The sequence below is a fragment of the Heterocephalus glaber genome, unplaced genomic scaffold, assembly GCF_053883595.1.
Source record: "Heterocephalus glaber isolate CG9 unplaced genomic scaffold, H.glaber_assembly_v1.0 deba00001564, whole genome shotgun sequence".
Classification (NCBI taxonomy): domain Eukaryota; kingdom Metazoa; phylum Chordata; class Mammalia; order Rodentia; family Bathyergidae; genus Heterocephalus; species Heterocephalus glaber.
In genome coordinates this window covers 18433038-18457292 of record NW_028258351.1, presented here as the reverse complement: position 1 = coordinate 18457292, position 24255 = coordinate 18433038, and the positions used below count along the sequence as shown (strand labels likewise).

The 24255-nt window shown below is 43.4% G+C and overlaps 1 long non-coding RNA gene across 4 annotated transcripts; it reads left to right on the top strand.

Annotated features, from left to right (window-relative positions):
• The first annotated feature begins 639 nt into the window (after positions 1 to 639).
• On the top strand, positions 640 to 7190 carry LOC147823891 (uncharacterized). 4 transcript variants are annotated; one of them, XR_015443213.1, is made up of 6 exons: positions 643 to 2603; positions 2861 to 3041; positions 3153 to 4036; positions 5405 to 5569; positions 6133 to 6248; positions 6492 to 7190. It is a non-coding gene; the product is annotated as an uncharacterized LOC147823891 (long non-coding RNA). The 4 variants fall into 4 exon arrangements; XR_015443214.1 differs by having other exon boundaries at positions 645 to 2603; positions 2861 to 4036; positions 6492 to 6652; positions 7013 to 7190; XR_015443215.1 differs by having other exon boundaries at positions 640 to 2603; positions 2861 to 4036; positions 5405 to 5465.
• The last annotated feature ends 17065 nt before the right edge of the window (positions 7191 to 24255 follow it).

The window sequence follows — 24255 nt, the reverse complement described above, 5'->3', positions numbered from 1 at the left end:
ATGGATCAAAGATCTAAATATTAAAACAGAAACACTAAACCAACTGGAAGAGAGATTAGGTAGAACTCTTGAAGACATTGGCATAGGAACGGATTTCATGAACAAAACCTCAGTTGCACATGAGCTAGCACAAAGAATCAACAACTGGGATCTCATCTTATTAAAAAGCTTCTGCACAGCAAGAGAAACCATCAACAGATTGAAGAGACAATGTACACTGTGGGAAAAAAGTTTTATCAGCTGTTCCTTAGACAAAGGTCTACTACCTAGAATATATAAAGAACTTTAAAAAATCAGACCTCCCAAATTTAAAGACCCAAAATCCAAAAATGGGCATCTGAAATAAACAGACATTTCTTAGACAAAGAAGTAGAAGCAGCAAATAAGCATGAAAAAATATTCAACTGGTCATTCGAGAGATGCAAATGAAAACAATGCTGAGATTCCATCTCACTCCAGAAAGAATGGCTGCTATCAAGAAATCAACCAATAGCAGCTTCACTTTCAAGTCCACACTGGAAACAGAACAAATGGCCATCAGCAGAAGGATGCAGAACAATCTGTGTCTCATCCACAAAATGGCCTGTGATCTTTCCACCTCTGACAAGAAGCAGCATACGGGAAACCCAGCCTGGTTTTACTGCCTGAAGAAGACCTGGCAAAAACATTTATACCAAATGAGTGCTGTGGTTTTTTTTTGTTTTTTTTTTGGTACCAGGGATCAAAGTCAGGACCTTGCACTTTTGAGGCAGGCAGCAGCACCACTGAGCTAAATCCTTGGCCCCTTATACTGAATGATTACAGTTCCATCCTCTTGAGAAAAGGCAAATTCTCTACCAGGGACACAAAGAACATGGTCAGCTGGGGATGGAAGTACAGAGGGGATAGCAGTGGCCACAAGAGAAGTTCCCAAGTGATGTGTGAATGTGTTCTGCATCACCACCGGGGCGATGATCTCCACAGCCACACAAACACTGCACCTTGCAGTCACCATCTGCAGCACTGAATACTGTATTTCGGTATTGAGTTCAGTATCTGTGCATGAATTGTTATCCATGTGCACCTGAAAGTTACAACCTGCTATGAATCCTCCACTCCTGACCACCCAGGGGTTATAATTTGAAACATTTTTATCCATTAAGAAAAATTACTATGGCCTTTTTTGGAACATCTCCTTGGTCCCTATTGGAATTAAAATGAAACTGAAGGAACTAGGAAAGAAAATCCTCCTAAAATCTGACAGATCTCAAAGTGATGACCCTGAGCACAGCGTCTTGAGAGAGAAGGAATCCTTTGGATGGAAAATCACACTTCCCTCTGTGCCTGCTGCATCTGAGGCATCTACATGTTTGTTGCCAAAAAATTTCCAATTCATCAAATGCTACCATTACAGACAGCTTTTCTAGTTCTTCATTGCTATTTTTAAGGAGCACACTGATTTCTTCTACTAAAAGGATAGGGGATATCTTCCCAAAATACTTAAAAGCTTTATACTGGAGCATTAAATGCACAACCATGTTTAGAGCAGCAGCACAATGTGTAATAGCTAAATTATGGAAACAACCCAAATGCCCATCAATGGATGAATGGATAAAGAACATGAGGTGTTTTTTTTATGCAATGGAGTGCAACACAGCCATCAAAAGGTAAACGAGACCTTTCTAGGTAAATGGATGCCTCTTGAGACCATAGTCTTAAGTGAAATAAATCTGACACAAATGTTTAAATATTGCATTGTTTCTGTGCTGTGAGAAACCAAAGGGCAAATAAAGTCCAAAGTGTATAACAGATGTTGGGAAGTAGGAAACAAGTGTTCAAATGGGAAGGGGACAGAGGAAAGGGGGAAAGGAAGGAAGGGACAAGAATAAAAGAGAATCGAAGGAAAAAATGGAAACCAAAATTTATAAAGAAAAAGGGAAAGAAGGGTTGAAGGGAGGGAAGGGGATTGGGGAAAAAAGGAATCACAAGATATATCATGTACAGGTACGAATTCCCTACGATAAATGTGATCATCGTGTATACCTAAAATGTACCAAAAATTTAATTGTTAAAAAACTCCATGACTATAAAATACTTTGAGAATGATATATACATGAAACAAGAGAGTAGATTTTTATGTCACAGTAAGAAAAAAAGAAAAAGAGGAAGGGGGAGTAGGGTCTTCGTATCAGAGGCGGGGGGTTCAGCTTATTGACCCCAGCATATGCCCTCGCTTCCTTGGTGACAGGTCTAAAAGAACTTGGAACCCTAGAGTCACCGAGCATCATAGTCTAGAGACGGCTGCATAACAGTCACTTGGCTGGGGACAGTCAGCAGGGAACATGCTGTGCTGCTTTCCCAGGTCTTGAGGCCTCAGCCTCAGGACCATGCAGAAGGAAAGCATTTGGAACTGAGTGAGAGGCTGGATGACTAAGTCCAGACCCTACAGGCCGCTTGGCAGGAACCGCCCAGCCCTCGTGGCCGGTACAGGGCAGGTTTCACCAGACCCAACTGCCACGGGCCCTGAGATGAGCGGGAGCCCAGGGCAGGTCTCTCTGGGCCTGGTCATCAGGCAGTCAGAGCAACCCAGTCCAGGACAGGTCCACTTAGGCCTGGGTGCCACTGTGAGTACCCGGAGAAACTCCCATCCTAGGTCCTCAGTCTGAGTGTGCGGGGTGGGAGGTCGGGGTCAGGAGCAAAGTTCATTCCGGGCAGGAGCAGGAGCTGGGAGGCTGTGAGCAGCCCAGGGTCCTGTCACAGTCCCACCCATGATAAGGCTGGCAGGAGGAGGAAGGCAGTGCCCAGTGATGGTCCACGGCCTCCAGGGTCCTGTCCTGTCCTCTTGGGGTAGAGGCCTGTGACAGAGCTGTTTGTGTTTCAGATAACACAAGGTTAGCTGGGGCCGAGGCAGCACAAACTGTGGGCAGGCAGAGCCTCATGCTTTGTGCCAGCTGCTGGGCGCTGTCCAAACAGAGCTGCGCACAGGACATCGGGCTGGAGCTGCGACTGGGGCCTGTGTGCCACGTGCCTGTGACAGACGGTGGGAGCCACAGGAGCAACAGGTGCCAGCTCAGGCCCAGGGTGTGTGTGTGAGGAGGGGGCTCTTCCCTGAGGCCACAGGAGGAGAGAGAGGACCCTCGGGGACAGATAACACCTTCACCGTCTCCCTGCAGGGCCTGGTAAACAGTGGGCCAGGGTCCTGCACCCAAAGGAATCGGGGCCCCATGTCCTCAATGTCCACATCCTCTCTGAGCAGCTTCCACCTTGGCCAGAGGCAAGGCTACTGTGAACATGCTGGGGCGAACATCAGAAAAGGGACATGGACACTGTGTCACTTCAGTCCTGCCATTCGCCTCATTGTAACTCCTGGCCCAGGCGTCCGTGTGGCCCTGGTCAGATGCCAGGAAGCCTGGGCTACAGGACCTTCTATGGAAGGCAGTAAACACAGCCATTCAGCCTCACATGGATAAGGAAGCTTGACCTGACCCCCTCGTGGGCCATTTCAACAGAAACCTGGGGAACATTCTCTGTGACCTCATAAATGGATCTGGAGTCCTAGGATGAGCCTCTGTTTACTCATCTCTATCCTGGGAGGGGTCTCAGGACTCGTGCGTTGTTGTTTTTTATACACAGAGGTACATACATCCTCTCCTCCGCTAAGAGGCTGGCCTGAAAATGCTAGTAGTTTTAGGTGTCCCTCCTGAAATTTCACTTTTAATATGAGGATCACTTTCTGCTGGGCCCGCCTGTGGCCCGCCCAGTCCGAGCCACTGTGGACAGTTCAGTTGGATGAAAGCTCAATCCTCAAACCCTGCTGCTGAGCCATGGGTGGGACCCCAATTCCATGTCTCCCCACTGTCCCCTCACGGATTGGAAATCAGGCAGTCAAGAGGCTGGCAGAGGTCCGCCCAGTGAGGATGGTGCAGCCAGGCACGCTGTACACCCTGACGACGCCCGTGGAGCAGGCCTTCCTGAGCAGCTGCCCCAGCAACGGGCTCTATTTCCTGGACAGCACAAGGGGCTACGTTTCCTCCCCACAGGAGGGGATGGTGGGAAGGTGAGCTCTGCCCAGAGTAGCACAGGGGGACACGGCCACTATGGTTCCAAGTCTTCGGAAGGTACAAGCGCCTCTCTCAGTTTGCAACTCTGGAGAGTGGGTTGCTGAGAAAATCGAGTCCATTCATGACTGTGGGATGGCATGGGGTCTCTATCGTAAATGTTGACCCTGGTCTTGACCCTGCGGAAGACCAGCTGTAGCAGTGGTGCTGATTCTCGCAGTGGTGCTGATTCTCACAGATGGTCTTCCATCCTCACTGGGAAGCTGTGCGTCCCCCTCACTGAGCTCTGCACTTGGGGAAACTTATTCTTGTCAGTGTAAAGATTGCACAGTCACTCTGTGGGCTTCAGGGCGATCCCAGAGCAGGAGTCCGTGGGGGATGCAAAGGGCCAGGCCCAGTCTGACATCATGGAATGCCGCAGGCCAGCTGCAGTCGATGCAGGGTAGGAAGGGGAGAGGTCTCGGGCCAGTGAGTGAGAAAAGAACCTTCGCAAGCAATGTGCAGGTTCCCTCTGAGAAGTCTCAGGGTCTGATTTATTTTTATATCTCTAAGCACTAGCTAGGGAGCATTGGGCGGAACATGTTTACATTTTAGGTTGCCTTAGCAACATCTAGTGAGGTAAAGGTTATTTTTACTAAACAGGGTATATTTTTTCTAAGCTGATTCATTTCATTGAACATCATGACTATATTTTAAAAATTACAATTGTCCCCTTATTTACCCACACCTAAGCAGAAAAGGTAACTTAATCAAAATCTCTGTATCAGCGGGGGTACAAGCAAGATTTAATTAATTAAATGTCAAACTTGTGGTCACCAGCTAGCCCTTGAGAAACTGCACAATGGTTAATATGGTTTGCTATTAGCTCTCTACTTTCCTATACCTCTATTTATCTTACCTAAGTGTCATTCGGGTTCATAGTTCATGAGCAGGAAATATTTTCAGCACTGTGAGAAATATCGAATAACTTGCCCCCTTAATGTATTTACCTGTCTTAACGTTCTCTCTATTTCTCATTTCCCACTATTTCTTACATCTAACGTCGAGCCTTCTAATTTCTTCATAAGACCCCTTTAGTAAATGGAACGTCAGCAATAAGAGGGGGAGTTATAGTGGTGGGAAACAGAGGGAGTTTCAGGAGAGGTTTCTTTAGAAGTAGATGAGGTAATAGAACTAAGAGAAACTGGAATTTGGGACTTTTGAGCCAGATCAGATTTCAATATATCATTGCCAATTTGCCTCATGGAGAGTTTGTTGTTAGTCACAAACACAGTGACTCCTGTGACCAGAGTAACAATTTTAAACATTATGGCGTGAAAAAAATAAAACATGAGGGTACGATGTGTTCCACCCTTCTCTTCCCCCAGCTGGAACTTTGTCAAGCAGCCTTGGAGGTCGGTTGGGCTTCGCCAATGGAAGAGTAGTTGAGTACGTCACTCCAGGAATATACATGAAGACACTACGTGCAGACAATTTTCCAGGCACTGGCCATGATCCAATAACCAGAGCAGATGCAACCACTGTCCTCTCAGGTTTCAACGCCATCTGGGGTCCTCCCAGTCAGCCTGGACAGCAGAATGGGGATTACTCACATTGCAGTAGATGAGACGCCTCCTGTGCTTCCTAGATCTGGATTCACAGCAGTGCAGGTGGAGGCCAGGAGAGGGACAGAGAGCTGGGGATCATATCACTACATGAGCTGAAGGCTGAGAAGGGGCAGGGCAGGACAGATGCCTACTGTCCCTTCTGTCTCAGAGAGTTATAGAACAGCAGCCCTGTGCCCTTGGGTGCAACCACACAGCAGATGCCAGACTTTGTCCTCATGGAGTGAGAGTGGGGACAGGCAGAGAGACTGTGTGTCAGGCTGCCCTGAAGAAGGCAGAGGTGGTCACATCACTGAACATGGACTCCCTCCTATGGAGCCTTTGGTCAGGCTCTCAGAGCTGCCTGGGCCAGGACTGCCCTACTGGGCCTGGGGCTGGACTATGCACAGACTGGGCAGGAAGCCCAGTGTCCAGCCCCGCAAGTGTCCTGGGGAGGTAGTGTGTGAGGAAAGGCCAGGCCTCTCACTCTGCCTCGGACTTGCTTTCCCCAGGTCCTCCTCTTCTGTCTGTGACTCTTGGCTGGAGCTACCCTCCCAGAAGGATCACCCAGCTGAACTTCTCCTGGCTCAGCTGGATGCCACTGAGCCCCGTGAGGCAGAGCCCAAGGGTGAGGAAGACAGGGGTTATGGGCCTGTGGGCAAGTGGGGGAAGGACAGAGCTTTGAACAGAGCAAGGCTTCCAGGTGCTGGGTATCCCAGGAACACGGGGGACACTCAGCAGTCCATGCGCAGGTGTAGTCTGGGAGGACTTCCTGAGGGAGGCTTTGTGCAGAGAGCTGTCTGACAGACAGTGGCAAAGTTTTGTCCCAGGAAGGAACACGGACAGTTGGTGACTTTTCCTTCTCTTGCAGCTGCAGAGCTAGCTCCAGCCCAAGCTGAAACCCCACCTGCAGAGCCTCTGCCAGCTCCACCTGCAGCTCCCTCCCCAGCTCTGGAACCACAGCCAGAGCCAGCATCAGAAAGCCCTTCTCCACCAGCTGCACAGCTGGGGCTCCTGCTGGCTCCTCAGCAGGTGTCAGCTCCTGAGCTCCCCCTCGGACCAGATCCTGCCCCACCCCTGCCATTCCCCTCATTACTGTTGGTCATGTTTTGGCATTTATTTTTGTTTTTTTGTTTTTGTCTTTGTGGGGTTTTCTGGCATACATTTTTGTTCTTATTTTCCCAATGTATGCAATTATAGTTTTTTTAAAACAAAAGTTAAGATTTTAGCCTTGTTTAAAACAATCGGCTGGGTGGCATGTAGTGCCTTCTCAGTATTGAGCACCCATCACTGCTGCACCCGTGAGTGGCTCCTCCCCTCTCCCCTGTGGTTAGTCCCTGGCTACTACTCATCTTATGTCCCTGTCATTTACCTATTCTACTCTTGTTACAGTGGTGCCATCAGATTTCTCCTTGGCCACATAATCCTGGAAGGGACTGATGACTCTTGCTTTATGTAGAAGGGAAAATCCTGGATAGATCCTAAACATTTTTCATCCACCTATTCAGTAAATTATGCAGTTATTTTTGTCAGACAAGAAATATTTTTTAACTACTGCAACATGAATAAAGAATAAAAGAAAGACATAGTCACAGTCATTCCACCGGGAACCGTGCACACCCCTGAGGTGCTCCCCTCTCCTGTGCGCATCTTTGGGCTCAGGCTGTGTGTCTTCGCTGCTCGTGGGGTGTGTGTCAGGCCACATCTCTTGTCATCTCATGGACACACTGGGGACATGGCCCTGGCAGGCTCCATCCCTTGGCACATTCAGAGGCTACAATGACTGTTGCAGACAGGGTTTCGGCAAGAGAATACATTCACTACAGGACACATACTTTATGGGATTATTTCATGAGAATTAGACAAAAAGTCAAATGCAAAGGAATCAAAGAGATTAACCGCACACTAGGGGCCCAGAGAATCCAGCCAAGGTCCTGGATCCCTGCAGTGTCCCACCCAAGTCCATGTAAAGTCTTAGATTAGAGTTTGAGGCACTGTGCTCCACAAGTCCAACCAGTGGCCTAGAGCCCATGGCAATGTCTCATGCTTGTCCATATTGAGGATCTGCATGTGGAAGGCCCAAAGGCCAGTGATGGAAGCTAGAAAACCTGCACCGGTGAGATGAAGGATTTGTGCCACCAAGCTGAAGGGTCCACATTGGAGTCAGGAAGTGATGCTCACAGTGAAGATCAGAGCTTTCCTGATGAAAACAGTAGCCATTCCGAATGCCAGTGAGGTCCGAGCTCCTCCTCTGATGAGAACAGCCTAGTTGAAAACAGGAAAACCCTGTGCAGTAAGCTTTTCCTAGAAAATCAACAGTTCTTCCCCTCCAGTTCTCTTTTTATGGCTATTGACAACAATCCTCAGGTGGATCCTCCACACCCAGACCAGCTGGGCATTACAAGTTGACCATCAGTTAATCCACTATGATGACACCGTAGTTTCAGCAACCTCTGCTGTAGACAATTGCCAGGGTTTCATGCCCATAACTAAGCAGAAAGGAACATTTGCATGTCCAACCGTCATTTTTAAAGATAGAATCCTGCCAGTGGGGATTCTGGGTCACAGTCACAGAAGCGTGGGAAGAGACAGGCTCACGTCTGTAAGATCTGCACGTTCCATGTAGCAGCACAGTCAGGACCAGGGGTTCAGAGCTCCAGGTATCCTCTGGGAAATGCAGCTCTATAGGTTTACAGGGGTCATGTCGGGGCAGTCCATCCAAGATAAGGTTTTCACATATCAGAGGACAGAGGGACAGGAGAGCAGAGCCCCACACTTCCTTTATGAAATAGACAAATGTTAGCTAGATCCTGAGAAAAATTTATTTTTAAAATATAAAATCTCAGAACATCCTGGATACCAAGGGGCCGAAGGTTCCTAGGGGTGAATGGTCCATTCTTGCCCCATGGACACTGCAGAATCCTCTTGACTGAGGGACTTTACAAATCAGGTAGTATTTATTTTTCAGCACTGGGGATTGGATTCAGGATCTTCTCACTGAACTACATCATCACCAGCCCATTTAATTTTGGTTTTAACTTTGTCACAGACTCGCACTAAGTAGCCAAGTTACCAGGCTGGACTCCAACTTCTGATCCTCTTGCTTCAGCCTCCCAGAGTACTGGGATTACAGCTATGCACCACCTCACCTGGCTTCACGAAGCAGTTTTGAACTATAAACCCTGAAATCGACTGCTATGCTGGGTGTCCACCTTTGGGAACCGGGTCGGTGTGGTATTTCTGGTAAGAGGTGTGGACTCTGCCAGAGGGGTGCTTCTCCCTGAGAGGCCAGCAAATCTCTGTCCTTCTCCCAGGACTGTGGCTATCATTCCAGGACTGCGCCGCCTGGGTGGTGACCACGAGCTCTGTCCTGACCTCCCTCCCACACTGCCCCGATGTGCAGAGACCCCAATTCTTCCCTACCTTCCAGCAAGGCGAGCTGGGCAGTGAGCAGGACAAGCCCTTCCCAGTGAGACCTGTCCTGCTCTATCGCTCAGAATCCTTCCTGGGGTGTAGGAGCGACAGACAGCCCCATGCCTGAGCCTGTGCCCATGAGAGCTGCAGGAACCATCTTATCTCCACACACGGCCCGCAGCTCATGTCCTGCACCTGGCTGTCCCAGGCTCCCTCCCTGAGCACACACTCACCCCATCCTGGCCAAATATGCTAGGCTCTCACACTGTGCACCGCTACTCACTGCACGGGCCATAAAGAAGGGGTCATCCAGAAAGAGTCGGGCCTCACGGTGGCAATGCCGGGGGACAGGGACTGTATGCGCCACAGAAGTGACTTTGAGAGCAATCTGTATTTGATGGATTGCACAGTCATGTACCAGGTAGGGTCTAATTTTCATTCCGTGCATTCAATGCACCAATTCACCATGAATATATGCCTTATGTACTGCAAACAAGTACTAATGAAAAATAATAGAAAACTTTATAAACAAAATCAAAAAAGGAAATGAAGTTCTGATACATGATAGGAAATAAAACAGCCAAGCGAAGCAAAGCCTGATAGACCTGAGACCCTCTAGCTGGCAGGCAAGGGACCTTCAGGCAGATGCAAGCCTGATGCACAGAGCAGCAGCTGACCTGAAGACAAGCGCATACCGATGGGATTACAGTGGCCAGTTGTGGTGTAAGAGGAACGTGCAGTTTCATTGTACTTTGCTCTGTACACAACCCAGTGCAGACACATGGAGAGCTTGCTGTGTGCTGACTGCCCAAGATACAGAGAAGCAGCTCATCGTTGGGGGAGACAAGGGAACCTGCACTCCCAATACCTGGTAAGGACTGAGTAATGGAACAGAAAGTGAAGAGAAATTTTCTCAAGGAGTCCTCCGTTTCCCCTACCCCACCTTTGTACCTCTGCTCGGGCCCCTGATGCCTCACTTCTAGCAATGTGACCGAAACTGCTGTCTCCTCTCTGGTCCCAGGATTCAGGCTCAGAGGTGGGCCTAGAAGTGACAGTTGGAAATGCTCCCCCGTGCATCCCTGCTTTCTCCAGGAAAGGCTCTGGTCCTTCTCCACCCCACACAGCAAGGCTCTTGGAAGACTGTGCTGCTGTGAAGAGGTCTGGGCAGGAGATGGTTAGCAAGGGCATCCAAGCAGCTGACCCTGCCAAATACACACAGCTTCCCCGCGAATGTTCGCGAATACAGAGCTGGGAAAGGAAATGTGACAGACAGCTTAAAGGAACCCTGCTCTACACATCACGACCCTAGCAGCAGTGTGGCCTGGAAGGAAAACACACGGGTGACTCCCCCACTCCACAGCCTCTCTGAGCACAACCGACCTCTTGGCTGATTGCAGATGCTGCCCCCTCCCTCCACACCCGCCTTCACAGCCTCACAGCCAACTGTGCGTTGGGCACTAGGTGCTGTGACTCTGTCACCAATGGGGAAGCCAGATGAGGAGACAGGGCCAGCCTGGCAACTACCTGGCCTTCTGCCCACGCAAAGGAAAACAGCCCCAGGACGGGATCCTGGAGTTATGGAAGAAAGGGCCGGTGACTGTGGCTGCGATCTCCTCACCCGAGGGTCAAATGTTGGGGCAGAGGCACATGCCATGGGTGCATCGCACACAGGTGGCCTTGGGCCCCTCCTCTGTCCAGCGCCTATCTAGCTCCTGGGACCTAGGGACCCCTACCACTAGGCCTGACTGTCCCCTGCAGGCCTTATCATAGAGCTAGACAGTGCTTGGCACAAGGGAGCATCTGGTCTTGGGACTGGGACAGAGATGTGTGGCCCTATTGGGAAGTTTGTGACCCCAGACCCAGTTGGGCTGATGCACCCTTACTTCCCTTTCTGCCAATGTGTGGTCCGGATCCGAGGGCCCAGCTGCACTCTCTCACACACCCACCCTGGGCTCCTTGCCAGGTGCACTTCTGCCTGTCCCCCACAAGCCAATTCCACTTGCCCAGCACCCACACGGATCCTGCCAGACAGGGGGATCCACGTTCATCATCCTAATTATCCACAAAAGCCTGACTCACACATGGACCCAGAGCTTGGACAAGCACCTTGGTTGCTCTAGAGTCAGGAGTCTCCAGCTTGACCTCAAGCCCTCAGTTCTGACCACCATGCCCTTCTGAGAACACCTGGTGCTGGGAGCTGCTTGAGGCCACCATAAGACAAGAATTAGGATTCCTGTTAGCCTCAACCCCAGGACAAAGCATGTTAGTTCCATCTTGGTCTGTTGACAACAGATCAACCATCCCTTGGAAACTGTCTTCTCCTTGGGCCAAAAACGGACTGGGGGAGCACTGAGCACACTCCACGACAGCCATGACCAGCACAAGGCCAGCTGTGTGTGACCAGAAAGAGAGGAGAAGACAGGGAACAGGAGGAGGAGGAGAGAAGGATAGATGGGAAAGGATGGGAGAAGAAGGAAAGAGGAGGAGGAGTAAAGAAAGCACTGCACTGGGCAAAGTTCTGACCCCCAATTTTGCCACCCGCAATACTTTCACAGCTAAAGAAACAACCACAAAAAATAAAGAGACAAATTACAGAGGGGAAAAATTTGCTAGCCACTCCTTAAACAGATTAGCTAATATCTACATTGTATAAAGAACTAAACAGTTACTCCCCCAAATAAAAGGCCCAACCAAAAAATGGGTAAGCCAAATGAATAGACACTTGACGGAAGTATAAATGACCAATAAATTCATGAAGAAATGTTCAACATCACGGCCATTAGAGAAATGAAAATTGAAACAACACCCAGATTCCATCCTATTCTAGAAAGAACGGCCATCTTCAAGACATCAAATAATAATAAATGCTGGTGAGCCTGTGAGGGAAAAGGAACATTTTTACATTATTGTTGGTGGGAATGTAAACTGGTACCACCACTATGGAAACCAGTATGAAGAGTTCTCAAAAAACTAAACCACAAATTCCATGTGACCCAGCTTTTCCTCTTCCTGATATGTTCCCCAAAGAGTTAAAGACAAAATGTCATGGTACATGCATGCCAGTGTTGATAGCACTACAATTCTTAGCTACATTGTGGAATTAGCCTATATGTCCATCAACAAATGAATGGATAAAGAAGATGAGCTATTTACAAATAATGGAGTAGGGCCTGGAATGTAGTTCGGTGGCACCACGCCTCCCTGGCAAATGCAAGGTCCTGAGTTCAATCCCTGGTACCAGAAAAAATTCAAGAAAAGAAAAGAAAAGTGGTACAAATACTGGAGTATTACTCTGCCACAAAGAAGAATAAATTGGAGTCATTTGTAGGTTAAAAAAAAAAGATGCGCTCTGAGATCATAATGGTAAGTGAAATAAATCAAACAGAGAAGCTTAAATATTGCATGGTTTCTTTTATATGAGAAACCTGAAATGTACATTAAGAGCAAAGCAAGAGATAGGTCAGAGGAAGTAGTGAGATAGGTCTTTTCATGTAGCAATGAGATTAAGAAATGGAGGGAAGAGGGAGAGAAGGAAGAGGAAGGGGATGAAAAAATCAGCAAGTGTTGAATGCAGCCACCACCTCAGAACAAGGAATGTAAACACCGTGTCCTGTGAATCTCTAGTAATAAGGAAATGTAATAGGACATTGTGCTTTGACAGAACTTGAGTGTATGCAATGTAAAATTGTTTTTATTGGAATCAGCTTACTTGGCTCAATCACTGCTTGTTGCATACTATCCATGTATTCTTGGACAATTTGCTCAGCCTTTTTACTTTTATAAATTTCTATTGTTTAAAATGTCAAGAAATACAGTACTTTATGCTTCACAGATTGTGGTTGAATTAAAATAGATAAAGAGAATGAAAACCATGGTAGCTCTAAATTTTATATAAAATTAAGTTGCTACCAATCTGCTACTGAAAAGTCAGCAAAACTGGTTTCCCTCAGAAAATGGTGTCACAGAACATGGGCACTAGTGGAAATGCCTTAATTATTGTAGGGTTCTGTTCAATATCTTCAGTATCAAGAATAGCCTATGTTAATGAGCCTTTATGTAGTGCCTTGTAGTGCATTTTACAGCACATATTATCACTTTCATACTCAATTTTCTGGGCAGTCGGCGTTATTTTATTGCCATTTTGCAGAAGTATAAACTGAGCTGTGGAACAATGAAGTGGCGTGTCCAAAGCTGTACAGACAGTAATTGATAGAGCTGCAGCTCAGCTTGAGCCTTCTCCACCTTTCTAGGCTCTTTGAACTATGTCACACCTTTTTTGAAAGTAGTCACTGGTGTGTCACTTTATAGCAAGAATGTAACAGAACGGCTATGGCTGATTGTCTCAAACTGCAAGGAATAGGAAACGACTTTGTTTCTTTTTTTTTTTAACTGTATATCATTTTATTAGCACATTTTAGGTATACAATATATTGACATTCATCACTGGAAATTTGCACCTTTCCGTACTCTCTTGGTTCTTATTTTTTCCTCTTCCCCTGCCCTCCCTTCAACCCCTCCACCCCTCCCTATTTACAAGGACTTTGTTTCCTTTTTTTCATTTTCTCATATTAATTCCATTCCCTTCTTTTCTTTCCCCTACCCCTCCTACTTCCCCTTCCCCTTTGCCCCTTTTCTTCCCATTAAACACTATCCATTATACCTTTTAGTCTTTTTTTACACTTTCAGTTTCTCACACAAACGAAACCATTCAGTATTTACACGTGTGTCTTATTTATTAATCCTTAAGTTTATCCCCTCAATATGCATCCAAATAGCAATAAATATCTCTAATTTCTCATTTTTTATGCCTGGTCGTACCCCATTTTATTAAAAAAAGCACATTTTCTTTATCTAATCTCCAATTTCTGGGCATTTGGGCTGTTTCCAAGTTTTAGCAATGACAAACTGTGCTGCTATGAACATGGGTGCACATATATCACTGTGGTATGATTCTTTTAATTCTTTGGGGAAGATCCCCAGCAGGGAAGTAGCTGGGGCAAATGGGACTTCCAGTCCTGGTTGATTGAGGTATCTCCATACTGATTTCCACAGTGGTTGCACCAGTCTACACTCCCACCAGCAGGGGAGCAGGGTTCCTCTTTCCCCACACCCCCGCCAGCATTTGTTGTTGGATGATTTCTTGATAGCAGCCATTCTGTTTTGTGGTTTTTTTTTGAATCATATACTTCTTTTATTTTTATTTTTTTATTTTTTCCCATTAAGTTTATTGGTGTATTTTCGGTATAAAATACAGTTACATTTGTCATTGGGATCTTGTACCATTACATGAGTATCTTGATTCTTATTTTTTCCCCCTTCCCCTGCCCTCCCTTCACCCCCTCCATCCTTCCCTATTTTCAAAGACTTTGTTTCCATCTGATAGCAGCCATTCTTTCTGGGGTGAGGTCGAATCTAAGGGTTGAGAAACAACTTTCTTAAACTGAGTTTTATGTTTCTATTTCTGGAATGGTTTTGATCACCTGTGTCCTGAAGTTGTTAAGATGGGATTTCTCCTTTGAACTTTAAATATCTATACTTCTGCATAAGTAAAGACAGCCTTAGAGTCCCAACATCTCAGGGACTACCAAAGAAAGCCAAGGCCTCACTCTGCCAATATCGTTATACATTGTTAAAGTGTGCAGCACCCATTTGGAACAAGAGTTCTGTAAGAAACTATCGACCATTCTATCGCTCCTTAAAATGGCTGGTGAGTGATTCTGAAAAGAAGGGACACTGGGTATGTTTGAACATTGCAGTCACAAACGATGGGAGTCTGTATTCTAAGGACAGCGTTGTACCCATTTGACTTGCCAATCAGATCTGAATCCAGGATTTAGTGCCTACAGATTGTTGATCCTGTGTGTCTAAGTCATATGACAATCAATACAAGACTGAATAATGCTAAAGGTGAGATCTATCTTGGTTTCTGTTTGTGATTTTAAAACAATGTGTTGGTGTGAGAACAAAATACCACTCTTGAACTCCCTGGGGTGAAAGAATTTTACTGTCTTTGTGCTTCTGGTCTGACTTCACACTATTAGATTTTATGGGTCTAAATTACGATTTACTATAAATAAATGGGGCTGGGGAAAGAGGAACCCTACTCCCCTGCTGGTGAGAGTGTAGACTGGTGCAACCACTGTGGAAATCAGTATGGAGATACCTCAAAGAGCTAGGACTGGAAGTCCCGTTTGCCCCAGCTCTTTCCCTGCTGGCTATCTTCCCCAAAGAATTATGAGAATCATACCACAGTGATATATGTGCACCCGTGTTCACAGCAGCACAATTCGTGAGAGCTAAAACTTGGCAGCAACCCAATTGCCCATCAACTAGAGACTGGATAAAGAAAATGTGGTGTTCTTTTTTAATAAAATGGAGTACTACTCAGCCATAAAGAATGAGAAACTAGAGACATTTATAGCTAAATGGATGCACATTGAGGATACCCTTAAGTGAAATAAACAGGTCACACATATGTAAATACCAAATAGTTTCTCCAGTGTGAGACACTGAAAGTGTAAATAAGGACTAAAAGATATAATAGATAATGTGAAATAGAAAGAAAAGGGGCAAAGGGGAAGGGGAAATGGGAGGGGTAGGGGAAAAGAAAGAAGGGAATGGAATTCATATGAGAAAAAGAAAAAATGGAAACAAAGTCTTTGTAGATAAGGAAGGGTGGAGGGGTTGAAGGGTGGGCAGGGGATTGGGAAAAAAACAAAAATCAAGATGGGTTATTTAAAGGTGCAAATTTCCAATGATGAATGTCATTATATTGTATACCTTAAGTGTACCAATATAATTAATTAAAAAAAAGTATATGTCCTAGTCTTCAAAGTAAATATTTCTATTGGTCTGTGCTATTTCCTTTCTAAATATTCCAAATTCATAGTTATTTTTAAAATTTAAGTTTTGCAGATTCATTTTGGATAAATTTTAATCCACACATGTAGTTTTAGCCATTGTGATGTCACAGATGTGAAAACTCACGGTTAAGTTTAACGCTGTGTTATTTCAGGAGATGGATTCCATGTAATTAAGTCACTTCAGCCTTGGGTGCTTAGTGTTGTGGTGATGGCCCAGCACATCCAGGTTCCAGGCAGGTGGCCCCCCGCCACATTCTGGGGTCTTGGTTAAGTTCTCTGTGGGGCTCGCATGCTAAATAATAATCTCGTACATCTATAGTTCACATTGTACTGAAAAATATATATTAGGTTAAAACATTTTTATCTGCTGGAAAGAATTAAGTGTTCTAGTTTCATATATAAAGTTATTGAAATCCATGAAGATGTATATGTGTTGGCACTTCTCAGGGTCCGTGGTATGGGTCGGAGACATAACTGGACCTATAGCTCAAGATATGGTTCTCGGCCATGAAGCAGAAAGAAGCACACAGGCTTTCAAGGGTTTTGAATTTGAAACTCATCTGTATGTAAAATATGCTTCAGAAAATAGTAGTATATGCGGGGAATGCCATTACTGTAGTCTGATCTTACTTATAAATGGGCGCAATACTCAGACGATGGCAGGTAGGTAGGATATAACTTTTTCTCCTTTTATCTCTTTTTCAAACTCTTTTGTTACACTGCTGGCAGTAAGAAATGCATTACCGTTCACATTCTCTGTTTCGCTATCTCTTCCTCCTTCACCTTTGCTTATTTTCATGCAGTAGCATACGAGTTCTTTGTTTTCTATTGTGCCTTCTTACATGTTACGTAGATATTTCATTTGTTTAGTTAGGTTTCATTTATTTGAGTCCTAATTTCTTGTGATTAATAAGTAGGTTCTTGGAACTTTTAGGTAAGAACAGGGTTAAAACTGAATACACGGCGAGCCTCTCAGTATTATGTTTATAACCACTTCTCACATCCCTTATTTCCTAGTAAAAATAGCAACATACTCATCATTTTCCTATACCTGAATTGGGTGTTACTGTAGTAACAATTAATGTGCATTCTGTAAATATTTGTGACATTTTGATTTATATTCTTTCACATAAATTATGTCCGTATGTACCAAATAATACATGGGTTCTAGTCATTTAAAATTTGTTCAGTGAGAATACATATTCTACCCAAGCAAAGAAGGGTATTTTTCATGCTGTCAGCCGATACACAAGAGAGGGGACTAGTGGCGCTAGGCTACCTTTAGAAGGATTCAAATCCAAATGATGACACTTTAGATAAGACACTTTATTCAACAAAAATTTTATTTTTAAGTCATTCTTGCTCATGTTTTTTTTGAAAAGACAAACACATCATCAGGCCTTATTTCACCCTACCTATTTGTTTATCTAAGACCTGGGCCTATGGGTCAAGACACCTCTTCTAAACTGGAATCTATGTTTGAGCTCTCCTGGAAATACAAGACCACGTGCACAATAAGATCAGTTTCCGGTCTGCCCTTCTTAGCTCAGCCTCCTGCCCACCTCCACTGCAGCGTCCTCCTCTGCACCCCAGTGCTGTGCCTGGCTCAGAGGCAGGCGCTGGCCCTTTGCAGAGTCTCGTCATCTTCCGGAGCCTGGATTTCCCTCCTCAAGACTCACAGCTGTGGAATGAATTGTCTTTAAGACCTCCACCCCTTTTTTCATTCTCACTATCACAAGCAAAATAAAGTCTTCTCAAAATGGATTTACTGAACTTTATGTTTTCTGTTTTCCATATTTTCATTCTATCTATACTAAACAAAATTTAAATTGGTTCCAGCTATTAGTTGTAATGTGTAAATCACTCTAAAATTGGACCTATTTTTGTCATCTGTTTAGTCTCCTTTTCAGTCAAAAGGAAAAATATCCCACCAACTTGCCAGCAGTCGGGTTCATTCTGATTATCTCCTTGGCACCTGAGGGGCCCTGAGGGGTGGGCAGACCGTGAGGGGCTCCCCCCAGTTGCTCCCTTCCAACTGAAGCCCCACGTCAAGGGTCATTCCTGAACAATAGGAATTTCTATTAGGAATTAGGAACTTTTAACCCCCCCCTCTCAGAAAAACATTGCAATTTATATGACATAGGCAATTGCACAGAAAAATGTTCCCACGTGAAGGAATTTATTTCACAGCTTTTCCCCTCAGCTGCAGCAACGTGTTTGGATACATGGGTAAAATTTGTTTGCAAAAGTGAAAACTGTTGCAAAAATAGCAGGATGGAAATAAACAAACACACGATCTCAGAGGCTGATTTCAACCCAAAGATTTTGTTAAAAAAAATACATTAGTGTATTGTCATAAATTTGCCTATCTCATATAGTTGTCCTTTTTTCTCCAGAACAAAGGCCTCTTTGGCCTCACCTATGGAGCTCTAGTGTCAGGATTATGAAAAGGATGAAGGTGTGAATAAATGCTTAGATAAAATGTGAGTAGAAGCCTCTCCTTCTCATGGAATGCTAATTGTTTCCTGATACCACCTGCTCTTTCCTTCCTGCATGGGCTCGCTCCATTCCACCAGCTCTTCTGTTGTTTCAGTGAATCACTTTGGAAGCCAGACACATTCTTACACCTGGCATTTGAGTCAACAGCATAAAAGAATAGGGAGGAGCTTTTCTCATGAACATCAGCATGGAATGTTTTCTTTTTTAAAGTTAGAAATCATACTCTGGTTTCTCTACAGATTGCATAAATCTCTTGCCTTTTTGAAGTTAGAAATCATTTTTTCTGCAGTTGCTGATAAGCAAAGGACGTGGTGAAACTGAGATTATTCTTTTAATAATATGAGAACACTAAGTTTAGTTCTTACCAGCAAATGTTTTGCTAAAACAATTCCTTTCAAATAAGTGTTTGTTTACAAGTACATTATCAATGAAAAGATAGCAAACAAACAACAAACCAAAAACTACTGGTAGCTGCCTAAGAAGAAGACCGGATGATGGGTGAAGGAAGATTTTCTTTTTCCTATGTTGTGTTTTTATTGCATGAATTTTTTATCATTAGTATAATTTACTTTAAATATATTAAATAAAATCTCATTTATTCCTTTTTAAATATAAAGCTCATTTTCTTGTCTTTTTTAGTGAGGATTCTTCCTGCTAAATTCAATGTTTTCATTTTCCCAGTGGCTTTTTCAGTTACTTCCCAGTTTAACTGTCTGTAATTGTAGTAGCTGCTAATGCTTAGGTTGCACTTCAATATCTGCCTTAGCACGTCCAGAAGTCACTTCATTTAACTTATAGTAAATTTGCATTGCGTTGTGTAATAGCTCTATAAGGTCATTTATTTGACAATAATACATTTGTTGACTTAATGCAATGCATATTATAACAAATATGGATTAAATACTTCATAAAGAATAAATTTTGAGAGGGTGCAGGAAAGTCTTTCCTTAAAAAATTGATATTTGAATTTCTTCCATAGCTTCTGAAACAGTCTTACATTTTAAATTTGATTTATAAATATGTACTGTGTAGAAACATATTCTTTGACCAAAGCAAGATATACAATTTAGGCACTGCTGAGAACTTTCTGGTTTCTCATCACTATTCCCAGTGGCAGAGATCATGGCTCTGCATAATGTAATTGGGAAACATCGGAAACTTTGTGTGTGTGTGTGCTGCTGGAGATGGATTCAGAGCCTGGTGCATGCTCTGTGCATGTTTTCTTGCTACATTCCCAGCTCTGTACACATTTTTTAAATCCCGGTTCACTGTTTCCTTCAAAGCAAATGTTTTATTCCTTAAAATTTTTCATAGGAGTTCCTTTTTTTTTTTGGTACAGGGGATCAAACTTGGGACCTTACACTTGTGTGGCAGGTGACAGAACAACAGAGCTAAATCCCTGGCCCCTCACAAGGATCTTATGATCTGAGAGAATAGCAGATATAGCAGAGGGCTGCAATAATCTTGAGTTCATGAGGATCTTATGTTGTTGTAATCTTTCTTGTTCAATAATTCATTTTAATCATTGGTACATTTTAGGTATACAATATATTGACATTCATCATTGGACATTAGCACCTTTACATAATCTCTCTTGGTTCTTACGTTTTCCCCCTTCCCCTGCCCTACCTTCAACCCATCCACCCCTCCCTATTTACAAAAACTTTGTTTCCATTTTTGAATTTTCTCATATTAATTCCATTCCCTTTTTTCCTTTCCCCTAACCCTCCCACTTCCCCTTCCCCTTTCCCATTTCACACTATCTATTATACCTTTTAGTCCTTATTTATACTTTCAGTTTCTCACACTAGAGAAACTATTCAGTATTTACACATGTGTATCCTATTTATTTCACTTAAGAATATCACTTTGGAGCCAATCCCATTGCCCAGAAAGAGGCTCCCCTGCCACCATTCCACCACTCCTAGGGCAGAAGAAGTGAGCCGTGCAGGCATCAGCAGCAGCCCCCTACCCCGTGGAAATGAAAAGACATGTAAACAAGTTGCAAAAATAGACTTCCAGATCACCTACAGAAACCCCAAAGGGAAAGGAGATGGAATAACCTAATACTCAACCACCTGGAATCCCTGAACTGTCAACAAAAGAGGATTTGGAAAAAATGAAATCAGAAACAATTTCTCAGACAACAGCAAAGATTATGCCCATAGTGCAAGACATGATTAATAAATCTAGAGAGGACACATATTAAAAAAAAAAAAAGAGGAGCTGAGGAATATGATGGAATCCCAACATAGGAAACAAACGGAATCCATAAAACAGATGCAAACAGATTTCTACGAGATTAAAAACTCCACTGATAGTTTACGCACCTGAATGAGCTCATGTGAGGATCGAATTTCAGATATAGAAGAAAAGATTGCAATTAGTGACCAGGAAAAGAAAATTGCTTTAAAATTGTAAGGGAACACGAGAAACCAATCCAGCAGCTGGTAGACGATGCAAAGAAGAATAACATAAGACTGATTGGAGTCAATGAAGAAACAGGAGAGAGTGCAGATGACATTTAAAAAACTGTTCACAGAAGTGATGGGAGAAAAGTTCCCAAGGAGGGGAAAAGAACTTGACATACACATAAGTGAGGCATATAGGACTCCAAATAGCCTTGATCAAAAAAAATCTACACATAGGCATATAATAGTTAGGATCCCAGAAATCCAACAGAAGAACAAAATTCTACAAGCAGTGAGAGAAAAGAAACAAATCACATACAAAGGAAAGCCCATCAGAATCACAGCAGACTTCTCAAGGCAAACCCTCAAGGCAAGAAGAGTTTGGAGTGATGCATCTCAAGCCCTAAAGGAAAACAGCCTCCAACCCAGATTGATGTACCCTGCAAAACTATCTTTCAAAATGGATGGAGAAATAAGATACTTTCATGATAAAGAGCACCTCAGGAACTTCATGAATATCAAACCGACACTCCAAAAAGTTTTAGACCATACCCTAAGAAAAGACAATGAGGATCACAGCCCCAGGAAACCCAGCAGAATGAATCCATTGGGTGTGACAAATTAAATGCAAAGGGGGAGAATCCAACAAAAAGAAAATGTCATGACAAGGCTTTTAAAACTCTTAACTTCATCTCCTTAATGAGTGTATAATTCAATCTTGTTACTGTACTGATTAGTATTTTTCTGATTCTAGAGTTGCACACCTTTCCTTGTGCTGTACTGGCTATTTATCATCTTCTTGTGTCTACTTTTTACTTGGGTTGTCTATTAATGAGCTCTAAGAATTCTTTATATATTCTGGTCATAGGTTGTATGCATTGTAAATATGGTCTGTTTAAGGACTACTTTTCATTTTAATGATGTCTTTTAAAGTGCTAAATGTTGAAGGAATCTCATTTATCAATTTTTTTCTTTTACACATCAAGTCTTTTGTATTCTAGGTAGTTCTTGCCTACCCTGAATTCATAAACATTTTCCCTTATAATTTCTTCTTAAAGTTTTATACTTTTAGGCTTTCATATTTAGGTTCATAGATCCCTTCAAGTTATTTTCATGTATGGAAATAAAGGGTTGAGGTTAATATTTTATATACAGATACCAGGTGTTCTAGTGTCATTTGCTGAAAACACTGTCTCTTCCTCGGCTCTTGAATTGAGTTTATATTCTATAAAATGCTAATGTTAAATAATCTTTCAAAACTCAGTGGACCATATATGTGTGGTTCTATTTCTAGATTCTCTGTTTTATTCCAATGATCTATATGTCTTTCCTTACACCAACACTGCCTTGATTACTCTAGCTTTAGAAGAAGTCTTAAAATTAGGCACTAAACATCTTCCAACACTTTTTTTTTAACTTTTCTAGGTCCTTTGTACTCCTACATAACTTTCAAATTTCAATATCCAATTCTTCATTTATAGCAAGTATACACAGACCTGAATTTTTGTATATACCTTGTGTTTTCTAATCCTGCTAAATTCAAATACAAGTTCTAGGGGCTCCTAGAGATTTCTTAGTATTTTCTCTGTAGATGATCATTTCATTTACATAAAAAGAGTTTGCTTCTGCCGTGCCAATCCTATCCTAGTTGTGTCATTTTATTGCCAGACTATTTTGGTTGGGCCTAGGTTTCAGAGTTTAATGGACAGATAAAGAGTAAGCATATCTGCCCTTGTTCCCTACCTTAAGGAGAAAGCATTATATCTTCTCCATTCATATAAGGCATTCTCGCTGGAAGTATGCAGTACATGTCTTTAATCTGTTGAGAAGGTTCTGTTCTACTTCTGGTCTCCTGATAGCTTTTACCATGAACAGCTGTAGAATTTAGTCTAGTACTTTTTCTCCAACTAGTGACAGGATCATATGGTTTTTTCCTGTCCTCCGTTGAAAGGATGACTTTTGGGGGTGGATCTTCCAATGCTGAACCAACACTGCCATCCCTATAACAAAACCACTTTCTACATCCTGCCAGATCTGACTTCCAATAGTTTGTTTTGTTAAACAAATTTCTATCTATGTTCATACTTTTTTCTTCTATTATCTTTATCCAGTTTCAGGATTAGCACAATGTTGAGTTCCTAAAATGAGGGGAGAAGTGTTCCTTCTTTTTTCTGCTTTAAATGTTTGATATAATTTATTAGTTAAAATGTTTATGAGCCTGCTGTTGTCATATAGGTAGGTTTTCAAGCTAGGAATATACTTTCTTCAATAGGTGCTATTCAAATTTTATATTTCCTCCAGAGTTAGTTTCATTAATTTGTCTTCCAAGGTACTGCCTAGAAGTTGTCAAATTTATTTCAAAACAGATTTTTGAAATATTCTTTCTATATCCTTTTAAATTCTGTAAAATCTGTGGTAATGTCTCCTAGATCTTGATATTGTAATTTTAAACATGTATAATTGATATTGGGTAACAGGAAGAAAAAGCCTAAAGGAGCAGGGGAAGTGGGAGGGGTGGGGGAAAGGAAAAAAGGGAAAGAAAAAATATGAGAAAAGGAAAAAAGTGGAAACAAAGTCTTTGCAAATAGGGAAGGGTGGAGTGTTGTGCCCAGATCGCGAAGACCCCAAAGACCGCCAAGGAGCCGATTCCGATGCAAACACACGAGGGTCCTTTATTCAAGCTCGAGCAGGGACTCTCAACGGTCACCGACACAGCGGATCAGGATTGAGAGCCCCGAATTTTAAATTTGCGGGGTTTTTACAGAGGTTACAGCAAGGTTTGGAGATTTTCCATTTAGCAGTTACATGATTGGTTGATATTTAGCAAGTATGGGGTGTACATGGGGGGGGGTTGAGGGGCGGCTACATGTAGATTTTACGGAAGAAAGGAACAATCAGCGCATTGACAGAATGTTCTATAGATAATGGGCCCGGGAGCGTCTGTTTTCTGGGCAGACAGAGAGTTGAGTTAGGAGCTGTGTCCTTTTTTCATCTGTTGTCCCACAGCAAGGACATTTTATCATTACTTTATGGGCACAAAGGAGACTAGGGGAATAGTTGACTTTAGTGAAGTGGAATTTATGTCAAGGCCACTTTACTGTCTTATTCTAAGATGGAGTCAAATTTTAAAATGGAGTTATTTAGGTCTTGTGAGACCAAAGCGACTCCATTTTGCTAAAATCCACCATTCCCCTAGCCTCTCAAATTAATGGTTAAAATGTGTTTGCTCTGGAACAAAAGATACAATCTGTAACAAACCAAAGTTCCTAAGTTAATTACTCAGCCATCTGTTTACCCAGGAAATGAACATCCTGGGCCCACTAGCTGTAGGAACCGTCTGTCAGTGTGCTGTCAGTGCTGAGTGGTCGTGACCATTAGTCACCGTGTCTGCTGACCATCAATATGTGACAGTTGCCCACTAACCTTTGTCCTTCTTTTCTTTTGTAAA